The following is a 9,889-nucleotide window of genomic DNA, read 5'->3' as shown; positions in this document are numbered from 1 at the left end:
CACACCTGCCAGGCAGTTCTCTGCACTGGGGAGGATTTGGTAAAGAAATAGAAAGCAAAAAAATTGGGCGGTGGGGGGTTAAAGGGGAGCCAGGAGCAAGAGGAAGTGGGTTTAGAGAAAGAAAGGTAGAGTGCTGGGGGTGGGGGTGGGGGTGGGGGTGGGAGGGTTAAGGGTGGTGCAGTCCCTTAAAAGGGACAGAAAAGTAGATACTCCACTCCGTGACCTTTCTTTCACCTCTCCTCCTGTGCTCCACCCGAAATGGGATCGTGTCGTGTCCGGTTCGTGTACAGCGTGCTCAGTGACAATGTCCAGAAAACAATGGGCTGCTTGACAGGAACACAGGGAGGGGTGGTGGTGGTGCTGGAAGGCCTGGTTATACCCATTTTACACACAGAGAAACTGAGGCTCAGAAAAGTTAGGGGGCATGTCCAAAGTCACATGGCTCACTAGTGGCATCCTGACCTCTATGAGGATAGTTAGAGTCTCAAAAAGGCATTTCTCTTCTCATATAAAGGTATCATGTAGAAATAAGTGGTACTCTGGGAGCTTCTGAGGCCCCTCTCTGTGAATGTATCTCTTTCTTCTCTCCTCCCGCTCCCCTCCTCTCGCCCTTTTCTTTTTTGGGCTTTAGAATAGGGAGAGGTGCCCTAGTTGGTTTGGCTCAGTGGATAGAGCATCGTTTTGCAGACTGAAGGGTCCTGAGTTTGATTCCAGTCAAGGGCACATGCCTGGGTTGTGGGCTCTGTCCCCGATAGGGGACGTGCAGGAGGCAGCCGATCAATGATTCTTTCTCATCACTGATGTTTCTATCTCCTCTCTCTCCCTCTCCCTTCTTCTCTGAAATCGATTATATATATATTTTTTTTAAGAATAGGGAGAGGAGAAGTCTTGGACATAATGGAGTACTCCAAATGACATGGAGGGCAGGGCAACATTAAATAAATTGCCATGAACTGGCGTCAGCACCTAGTTAAGGGAAATGATTAAACGAGATGAACAGGATAGGCTGGGTTGGGGAGTGGGGAGGAGAGGAGGGCCGCGGTGATAATGAACTTACCTGAAGTCAAGCAGGTCCCTGCAATGTGCTAGAAAGAAAACCAATGAGCTACCAGGTAAACCTGAATGAACAGTTAAGGGTCAGATAGGCGCCATGTGGGTAGAAGGTGCCCAAGGTCACACATAGGTCTGTACCTCTGTTCCCTCTTGAGCCTTGTCTGGATGCACCAGCATTCGCAAAGACTGACTTCTCTCAGATGCTCCTGCAAACTGAGGTCACGTGTCCCCGCATGTCACCCTCAAGCCTAGTAAGTATATCACTGAATCAACTAGAATGTAATCGGTTTAAGGGGGGCAGAAAGGAGGGAACAGAAGCACAATTCTTTGCGTTCCTCTCCAGCAGCAGAGACACCAGGGACAGTGTCATCACTGATGGGGACATGGACCCAGTGGAACTCTCATTCCTTGCAGATTGGAGTGTGAAATAACACAACTTTGGAAAATAGCTCAAGAGAGATGAACACAGACATTCACGACAGCCTCACTCCCATAGTTCCAAACAGGAAACCACACAAGTGCGCACCAGCAGGAGAAAGAAGGAGCAGGTGATGGTGCTGGTACCATGGAAGGGCCCCCGCAACCAAAAGGAGCTGTGACACGGGAACCCTCGGTGACCTCAGATTGGACAATGAACCTGGGAGGGCATGAGGGAGTCTTCTGGGAGCAGGGGATGTTCTGGAACTTGATCTGGATGGTGGTCACACAGCTGTTTCACCCGTGTAAATAACTCATTACAAATAATTAGGTTTCCATTTCTCCACAGATGAAAATAAAAATCTATGAAGAATTCGTTCAACTGGGACACACATGTTTTTTATAAGAAAATAGGCTTACACGTTTGCCGCTGGTCAGTTAATTCATTTTTTCCCTACTTTAAAACAAATCACAGAATGCTCTAAGTTTCAAATCAGAGTACCTAGTCCACAGTATATGTGGAAGTGTTTAGAGTCATCCATTTTGCGTATCACTGTGCGGTAGTATCCAATGACTGAAAAGGTACATTCTTCCGAACACTTTCGGTCTTCTTTTCTAAAAATATGACATTTCTGTAAGCAGTGATTGCAATCATGTTTAAAAACAAAAATACTGAAGAGATTCATTTCTTTATCCAGGTGATAAAAAATCTATGGAATTCCCACAGGCATTTCACTTTCCATGAAATTTCGGTTTTTTAAAAATATATATTTTTATTGATTTCAGAGAGAAAGGGAGAGAAGAGAGAGAGAGAGATAGCAATATCAATGATGGAGAATCATTGATTGGGTACCTCCTGCATGCCCCTCCCCCAACTAGGGATCTAGCTCACAACCTGAGCATGTGCCCTGACAGGAATCAAACCCTGATCTCCTGGTTTATAGGTCGATGCCCAACCACTGAGCAACACCAGCTGGGTCACGGATTTTCTTGTTCAGCAGGTACATGCAAAGGTTTACATTCACTTTAACATCATCAAACATTTCCCTTAAAGCTACTCCTTGAGATGGCATCTCAAGTAAATCCTGAATATGGAGCTGTACCTTCTCCATCTCAACACCCAGGAATCTGGATTTGACATCAAAGATGCCCACATGTTCAATAGATATGATATCAAATGTGACTTTAAAAAATTTGTTTTATTGATTTTTAGAGAGAGAGGAAGGGAGAGAGATAGACAGAAAGATCAATGACAGAGAAACATAATCAATTGGCTGCATCCTGCACACGCCCCCACTGGGGACTGAGCCCTCAACCTGGGCATGTGCCCTGACCTGGAATGGAACCAGTGACTTCTAGGTTCCTTGGTCAATATTCAACCACTGAGCCATACCCACCAGGCAAATGTGACATTTTAAAACTGGTTTGTCTGCAGATGGTCGATGCCCAGCAGGTCACCCTTCTCACGAACTTTGAAGCTGTGGACTTGACTTGCTTTGTCCTCTTCACCCACTTGGATTCTCCAAAAAGGAAAGAAGTGCTGACTCATGCTACGTCATGGATGAACCTAGAGGGCACTATGCTAAGTGAAACAAGCCAGACACAACAGACAAATACTGGATGGCTCCACTCCTGTGCGGTCCCTAGCGTAGCCAAACTTCTAGAAAAGGAACTAGACTGGTGGTTTCCAGGCACTGGGGAGAGTGGGACATGATTTGTTGTTAATAGCTACAGGGTCTCAGTTTTGTAAGTTGAAAAAAGATTTGTGGATGGATGGAAGTGACATGTTAGAGAGGGAACATTTTTCCTCTACCTTATAATTAAATTGACTTGAGACAGATTAACAGGAGAAAAAACAAATATAATTGTGCATGTACAAGGGCTCCATAAGAATATGAGGCCCACAGGCTGTCAGACAGTTGAGGCTCATATGCTGCCCTGAGGTCAGGAGAAGGGGCAGGGGCCTGGGACAATTCACAGGGAGGTGGGAAGAACAAATGTTGGGTTAACCATGTTTGCCATGCCAGGCAGAGAAGTCCTTCTAGTATAAATAGAGGCTGTCTTTGGTAACAGCTCTCTTCCTCCCTATCCCAAGTCCTTTAAGCCAGTGGTTGGCAAACTGCGGCTCGCAAGCCACATGCGGCTCTTTGGCCCCTTGAGTGTGGCTCTCCCACAGAATACCACATGCAGACGCGCACGTACAGTGCGATTGAAACTCCGTGGCCCATGCGCAGAAGTCGGTATTTTGTGGAAGAGCCACACTCAAGGGGCCAAAGAGCCGCATGTGGCTCACAAGCCGCGGTTTGCCGACCACTGCTTTAAGCAGTTGGAGGGCAGAGGAGGTTCAAAAAATTTCCTGAATTTTCTGCCTTAAAAATAACCAGCTTAAATAATACATATGCCAAGGACACACATTTGGGGGTGGAATTTTTGTTCCCCTTCAGTCCTGCCTTTGAAACTTTCCCAGGACGTCTCACAGTTCCGAAGTTAAGTAGGTGGATTGCTCCATCTCAAGGGACCGGTCTCTTGGTCCTGACGATAGGTCAGTTTAGGGCGCAGGTATGCAGTTGGGCTCCAAAAAATAGGACTATGGTTAAAGCTATTGGGTGTTTACGAAGGCGTTTCTGTGGAAACAAAAGAAAAACACAGGTTAATGCTGGGAAGACTGTGCACCCAGTCTGAGTCTGGAGCCGGCCAGTGAAGACGGTTCCTAGCCGTCTGGCTCCAGCATGTACAGATGGAGAGAGGGCGGGCAATGGCAATGCCGACAGCTGCTCTGAGTTTGCAGCATGACTGTCTCTAGACACGGGGATTGTCCGTACGTGAGCTGTGTTGACTCTCTGAAGTTTGTATCAAGTTGTCCAGCCTCAGCTTCTGCGGCTCCAGGAAAAGGGCAGTGCTAGTTCTCCGGGATTCCAAGTGGGAGGAGCGGGAGAGAAAATTGGAAACACTGGTTTGCAGAGTTGTAGTCAAATGTTGGGGGAAACGAGAAGAATTCAGGCTCTGGGCCAGTGTACGGGCAGAAGATAAAATCTCACGGACAATTAACAGGACTAGAATCTGATATCCAGAGGGTGCTAGAATTTTTCATGAGGAATCTCAGATTGGGCTGTTTAGAATATTCCTGAGGCCAGGCAGCCAACCAAGGACGTGCCATCAGATTTCACCTGGGGTACCTATAGATTTGAGTGAATTCCTCTCTTCTCAGGGTTCCCAAAATGCCTTATTCACCTGGCATGGCTGTGGGGAACTCTGTAAGCAAGGTACCAGGCTGAATTTTCCAAGGGGTTCTATTGCCTCCAGAAAGTCCTCACCGGGGAGAGGACACTGCCCCTGGGAGGCTCCAGGGCACCCCCTTCCTGTGCTAAGGGGAGGCTCTCCGTCCATGTGGAGAGCACAGCACAGGGTGACAGGCAGGAGGAGAGGTAAACGAGTGAAATCTTCCATCTCGGGCCTCCCAGCCATAGGACTAGCTCCCTGGCCTCAGCTTCCTCAGTGATAATGACACCGTCAGGAATGTGTTCCCCTAAAGAGAGTGGCCAAAGTCAGAAAGCCGGGGTCAGAGGAGCAAAGTCTGGCATTGGACCCCAACGTCCTGGAGAATGTGGGAGAGCCCGACACTCGGGGATGAGGGGACAGAGATGCCCTCATGACTGTAGGGAGACAGATGTGGTTCATCAGGCCTTGGGTCTAGATCAGCCGTGGGCAAACTACGGCCCGCGGGCTGGATCCGGCCCGTTTGAAATGAATAAAACTAAAAAAAAAAAAAGACCGTACCCCTTTATGTAATGATGTTTACTTTGAATTTATATTAGTTCACACAAACACTCCATCCATGCTTTTGTTCCGGCCCTCCGGTCCAGTTTAAGAACCCATTGTGGCCCTCGAGTCAAAAAGTTTGCCCACCCCTGGTCTAGATGAAACGAGGCAATACAATCAAACCTTGGTTCTCAAATGACTCCCATCTTGAACAATTCAGTTCTTGACCAAGTTGTTTTTGGGAAAAATGTCTTCCTTGTTGAAGATTTGGTTCTCAGCCTTACAACCCTTTCATGCAGATACTTTAACATGATGAAAAGAGTCTGTTAGGCCTCAAGCAAAGGAGAGAATGTGAGAAAGTTCACCTCTACACGTCCTGTTATCTTCTCAGGAAATTGAGGTGTGATATTTCTGTGGGTTTGGGTTTTTTATTTTTTGGTTTTTGTTGCTGGTGAAATGGATGATTTTAAGACATAAAGAGGCCATCAAGAGTGCTACTGTGGCTAAGCTGGGAAAGAAAAAAATGATGAAAGGAAACGGAGTAAAAATAAAACCTGTTGTTGACTTGAATAAAGGAAGAGCAGCAGTTAGCAGACAGCATTTCGGAGGCAGTGGTAGGTGAAAGGTGAAGGTGCAGCAGGCTGACTTCCTGAAAGACACTCCTGAAACAAGTGCTGAGGTGGTTCCTTTAAGACTAGTAGGGGGTGGTTAGATACATTTAAGAAAAGAAGTGTTTGTTCATAGTAATGTTAATGTAAAAAAAACACCGAAACCTGCAAAGAATTTTTGTGAGTTTGAGCCAAACTGTTGTCATATGCCTGGAAGCAGAACCTCAATGAATTGAGATAATGCTCCAGAGATTGGCAGTTTACATCTGTATTTATACATTGCAATCAAAGGAAAGGGACGTAGGTGGGTTACATGAAATTCATTGGTGATAGACTAGAGAGGCAGGAGAAAGCAGAGGGGGGAGTGGGGGGAACCCCTGGGATTGGATAAAAAGTAAAATGGTAGACACTTACTTAGGTAGGTGCAGGAACAATGAACATGATAATGAAGGAATTTGTGGGATCTGTCCTGGCGCTCGGCAAGTTAGGTTGTGCCCCAAGAGGTCCAGAAATAGGGAAGTTACAAGTTACCTAGACATTTCAAAGGGTATGTTAGTATAGATACAAAAAGACAGATAGGCTCAGTTAAGGTAAAGGTTGACCTTGTCAGTGAAGATACCGGCCTAGGATGTAACTGCCCACCATAACTGCTTTTAGTTAAAGTTTAATTTCAGACCATCCTTTATGGTTACTTTAGGTCTCTGAGTTTGCAAGACCGCTATGCAGGCCTTCCCTGAGTTTGTCAGGTTAGCATGTGGCCCCTTTAGTCCACAGATGAAACAGTACATTAGACATGTACCATATATAAGAAAGGTTAAAACAAGGGATCATTTGGGGATCTGGAATTAATCAATTCAATTTACATTGTGTCTAATGGGAAAAATGATTCCGTTTTTTTTTTAAATAAATCGCTACTCCAACAGCCTTCCAGAATGAATTAAGTTTGAAAACCGAGGTTCCACTGTATTAATACTTACACCTAACTTCTATTGAGCACCTGTGTCCCAGACACTGCACCAGCTATCACACCGCACTATTTCATTCAATGCTCATAAAAACTGAGGTAGACAAGTTGTGTGATCACATCCATTTCACAGAGGCAGAACCCAAGGCTCAGAGAGTTCAGTCACCCAGCTAGTAAGTGGGGAGCCAGAGTTTGAACCCACATCTACTGGCCCCAGCATCCATGCTGTGACCTCCCTGTATAGAGCCCCTCAGGACTCCTTGAGACTCACCACCTCACTCAGGGTGATTGGCAGCTCTGCTGACCCTATATAATAAAGAGCTAATATGCTAATTAGACCAAACAGCAGAACGACCGTCCGGACAACCTTCCAGATGAAGCCGGGGCTGTGAGGGGCTGTGAGGGGCTGCGAGGGCCAGCCGGGGCTGTGAGGGCCGAGCCCCTTGCATGAATTTCATGCATCGGGACACTAGTGTTGTAGATAAGCTGCCAGGCAGCTTGGGAGAGTAATCAGATGGGCACTCAGAGGATTGAGAAGAGGAGCCTTTAATGCAGCATTACAGTTGCACTAGTGCGGTGACTCAGGAGAATCAGCCTCCAAAGCCTGAGCGATGAGTATGGAGGAAGCCTTCCTTTTATCCCTTTTAGTTTCTTTGTCCCCCAAATATGGATCAGGCTTCCAGACTTTTCACAGGCTTTGCAGCCCCCGTGAGTTGGGATGGAGGCAGTGAGATTACACCCAAAGGCTTGGCCTGGCTGGCGCCAGTGCTGACAACCCCCTCCAGGAGCTGTACTAGTATGTGGTTCATGGTTTATGGCCTCTGTAAAATGGGAGTATTCTGGGAAATAGGTTCTGCAAGGCAGGACAAGCATCAGAGATAAGAATGGAACCAATTATCTTCTAGCAAGAATACAGGTTACCGGCACAGATTCAGATAGCTAGCCCCCCAAATCTTATTTTCCCCTTCACTAGCACTTCCTGGTACAGGACCCCAGGGGACTGCAGTCATGGGCTTTTCTCTAAACAAGCAACTGGCCTCTGGGCGTACATCAGTCTTTGGTGGACTTAGTCCCTGTGAGTCTGTAATTCACGTGTGGGTATCAGCCCTGGGTGAGAGGGACTCTGGTGCATAGTAAGTTTATAGGATTGTAGCCCCCTGGGTGCCCTTTGGAGGGCTGTTGGTCAGCCTTCCCTGCACCCATATATCTGAGCCCATCTTCCTGCTCATGAGTTGGGCACATGAGCCTGTTGCCAGAACTTCAGTGTCTTCTCTCCCCTGCAGCTGGAGGGAGGAGGTGTCTGCCCCAGAGGCCTCATCACCCTCTGGGAAACCTAAATGGGGCCTTTTCCATCCTGACTGTATTCCAGGCAGCTACTGGGTCAGGGACAAGCAGCTGCCCCCCTGCTCCCCCAGCCAGGCCCTCACCTACTTCCTGGACATCACCACGCTCCCAACCCAGCTGCTGCTCCAAAAGCTAGCCCAGCTGCTGGGTGGGGCAGTGGCAGGTCCTGGAGTTGGGGGGGGGGGGCGGGGCAGAGCTCAGAGCTGGCCTTTCACCTCCAAGTGGGACCCACCCCAGCTGTCCAAAGTGAGACTTGCCAAAGTCAGGTGGGAAGTCAGGCTTCCTGTCCCATCCCATTTCTAGGCACAATTGTGTTGAGTAAACTGGGTCTTTCTGAGTGTCTGCAGGATGCAACCAAAGTGCGCGTCCTCAGAAATTAGCTAGAAAAAGAGCGCCACTGTGTCTTGTCTTTGTCTTTTGAAAACCTGGGACAAGCCTGGGACTTAGCAAGTGTTGGGGGAGGAGGGATAGATGGTATGGATGAATGGATAAATGGGCATAGTGACAGATGGGTGGGTGAATTAATAAATTAATAAGAGAATGCATTAACCCACCTGCAACTTTCTAGGTCCAAGTCTTTGTGAAAGTCTTTGTGACTGGATGTCATTATTATATCATCATTATTGCTAATATCGTGACTCCAGACACCTCCATAGCCATTACCTGTGGCTGTGCCTCACTCACTTGGCTCACAATTTCTCATTTAATTCTCAAAACATGCCTACAAAGTGATGCTATTCTCATTTCACAGAGGTTGTGTATGGGGACAAGATCCCACAACTCTAAAACAAGCACCCAGTCATAGCATCTAGTCAAGATTTGAATCCAGGTTTGTATGATTCCAAATGAGATTATAATAATAATTTGTCTCATGCCCCAAAGTTGCTGACAGTAAAGTTCTCAGCACACAAGTTGGATCAATACTACTCACTGGCCTGTGTTCTTCCAGGGCAGGAAATATTGTCTCTCCAGGCGGGCAGTCTTAGCACCTTGGACAGCATCTGGTACGCCAAAGTGCTGAAGGAGGGAATGCATGAGTCAGCTTCCTCAATTGTGAGGTAGGCAAAGTACTAGATAGACACTTGCAGGGATGAAATGAGAATTCAAGTTGGGTGACCAGCTTGTCAGGCCTTGAAGCCCGCCCTCTGGTGGCCACCCTTGTAACTGCACCATCCTGGGTCTTGCAGGACTCCAGACAGGCCACATGACCCTGGTGTTAGGGAGCCTGCGCCCAGACGAGGCCCTCTTCTATTGGGGGGAGATGTTGGATGGCCCGAAAGGGGGTGCACACAGCCTATTCTCGCCTGCCTGGCCAGCTCAAGGTAATGGGGCAACTGCCCGTTCAGTAGAAGGAGCATTAAAAGCCCTGGCTCCCCCCCCCCACACCCTTCACATCTCTGAGCCTTCATCTCCTCAGCTCTAAAATGTAGGCAGTTACACTGTCAGAGCGATGCTGTGATGCTATTCTGTTTACTCTTCCAGGAGAAGAGACAGGCCCTTCAGGACTAAGTCAGGGCCACATGGTGGGTTAATCCCCAGGCACAGCCAGCTAACGGTCCTCTCCCAGATACACAACTGCATGAGAAGAGGTGGTTCAGGCCGGCTCTATGCACAACCACAGCCAGGCTGGAGGATGGCCACTACACCCACCATGACCCCTTGAGCCTGGGGAGTTGGGACAGACTCTTGGCTCCTCCCTAATGAACTTGTCCTATGAGGGATCTTCCCAGAGCCAGTGCTCCAT

The sequence above is a fragment of the Myotis lucifugus genome, unplaced genomic scaffold (assembly GCF_000147115.1).
Source record: "Myotis lucifugus unplaced genomic scaffold, Myoluc2.0 scaffold_157, whole genome shotgun sequence".
Taxonomy (NCBI): domain Eukaryota; kingdom Metazoa; phylum Chordata; class Mammalia; order Chiroptera; family Vespertilionidae; genus Myotis; species Myotis lucifugus.
Note: the sequence above shows the minus strand (reverse complement) of the source record.